Consider the following 2,122-nt stretch of genomic DNA (forward strand, 5'->3'; position numbering starts at 1 on the left):
CTCATTGCGATTATTTGTTGGCCTTCCCACATTCCACCTGAGCTGCTGGACGCACTGGAGAAAGTGACATAAGCTGCGCCTTATGGGTCTAATCTCAGAGTTCTCAAGCTGCTCTTAATCTCCTTTTTTCCCCTTTGAATGCAGTCATTTCACATCTTCTCCAAACTCCTCCAACGTCCTACCACAGCACCTTCCTGCTTCCTCTCAGCAGGTGATCTCGTGGTTTACAGAGGAAATAAAACTGTCTATTGACTTCCTGCCATTGCTTCCACAGCTTGACCTCCATCTACCCTTGTCCTCTCTTCTGCCCCTTTGCCTAATACATCTATTGTGCTCGGAGCCCCTTTCTTCAGGCCTATGACCACCCCACATACCTTTGTTTTTTTGTTTTTTTTTTTTTGAAACAAGGTCTCACTCTGTCACCCAGGCTGCAGTGCAGTGGCATGATCATAGCCCACTGCAGCCTTGACCTCTTGGGCTCAAGCAATCCTCCCACCTCAGCCTCTCAAGCAGCTGGAACTACTGGCTCATGTCACCATGCCCCACTAATTTTCTATTGTTTTGTGAAAATGGGATCCCATTATATTGCCAGGCTGGTCTTGAACTCTAGAGCTCAAGTGATCCTCCCTCCTCAGCCTCCCAAAGTGCTGGGATTACGAGTATGAGCCGCCATACCCAGCCGGGCCTAGTAGGGGCTATGCTAATCTTTTCTGTATCATTCCGATTTTAGGATATGTGCTGCTGAAGCGCACACCCTACTGCCTTTTAAAAATCTTTCTTTAATCTCTTTCTTTCTATACATGCCTATACAATAACTTTTATTTATTTTTATTTTTACTGGTTTCTTTAGGGATAGGGTCTCACTCTATCTCCCAGGCTGGAGTGCAGTGGTGCAATCTTGGCTCACTGCAACCTCCACTTCCCAGACTCAACTGATCCTCCCACCTCAGCCTCCCAAGTAGCTAGGACTACAGGTATGCACCACTATACCTGGCTAAGTTTTTAACTGTTTATAGAGACAGGGTTCTTGCTAAGTTGCCCAGGCAGGTCTCAAACTCCTGGCCTCAAGCAATCCCCCATCCTTGGCCTCCCAAAGTGCTAGGAGGCATGAGCCACCATGCCCAGCCCCCCATAACTTTTAAATGCATCTAAATCTCTTTCAAATTAAAAAAAAAAAAAAAAAAAAAAACCAAACCCACCATCTGGCTTCAACTCCATTCCTTCCTACAGCCACCCTATCACTATCCACCCCTTCACATCTAAGCCTCTTGAAAGAATTGTCTGTGCTTCTTCCATTCTGATTCACCCTTCAGACCTTCATCATCTGGCTTTGCCTCCACACTCTGCTAAGCCAGCTCTCTCTAAAATAACAAATGGCTGCTCCTCGTTGCCAAATGTCCTGGACGCTTGACCACTCTATGACTTTTAGCACTGCCACACATCCTCTGTAGGAGGCTATTTCGAAAATGGCTCCCAGTGATCCCCACCTCCTGGTATTTGCTCCCTTTCTAATCCCTTCCTTTTGTGTGGGCTGAGCCTAGTATCTTGCTTCTAATGACTAGAATAAGACAAAAGGGAGATGGAATGACATAGCACTTCCAAGATGAGGTTATAAAAGTCACACTCACACCCTTTCTCAGATTCTTCTTTCAGGTTTGCTTTGGTGAATGAAGCAAGCTCCCACGTGGTGAGGTGCCCTATAGAGAGATCTCCATAAGAAAGATCTGAGACCCCCAGTCTAACAGTCCTTAGAACTCTGAATCCTGTCAACAATTGAAACAGTTTGCCAACAGTTTGGAAGAGGATCACTTCCTACAGAAGCCTGCAGATGAGACCACAGCCTTGACCTATACTTTATTACAGCCTTGTAAGAGACCCTAAAATAGAGGACCCAGTCAGGTAGTGCAGGACCCAGTACCCACAGAAATAGCATGTGGTGTAACAAGAAATGTATTTGGTTTTGATCTCCGGTTCTTGGCACAGAGCTCCTAAAGCCCTTGGAGTTTCATGAGTTTCTTTGGTTATTCATAATGAACCCCTTTTAGTCACATCTGAGTTTGCATTAATGAGGTAACCTGCCCCTAGATAGCCTCAGGATGGGGCTGGTCACCAGAAAGACCAA

At 45.9% G+C, this 2,122-nt stretch overlaps 1 pseudogene; it reads right to left on the reverse strand.

The window, feature by feature from the left end:
* Nucleotides 1-690: 690 nt before the first annotated feature.
* LOC135268937 (U6 spliceosomal RNA) lies at nt 691-752 on the reverse strand (annotated as a pseudogene).
* Between the last annotated feature and the right edge of the window lie 1,370 nt (nt 753-2,122).

Source organism: Aotus nancymaae, unplaced genomic scaffold, assembly GCF_030222135.1.
Source record: "Aotus nancymaae isolate 86718 unplaced genomic scaffold, 86718_ANA_hifiasm-v0.15.2.pri h1tg000046l, whole genome shotgun sequence".
Classification (NCBI taxonomy): domain Eukaryota; kingdom Metazoa; phylum Chordata; class Mammalia; order Primates; family Aotidae; genus Aotus; species Aotus nancymaae.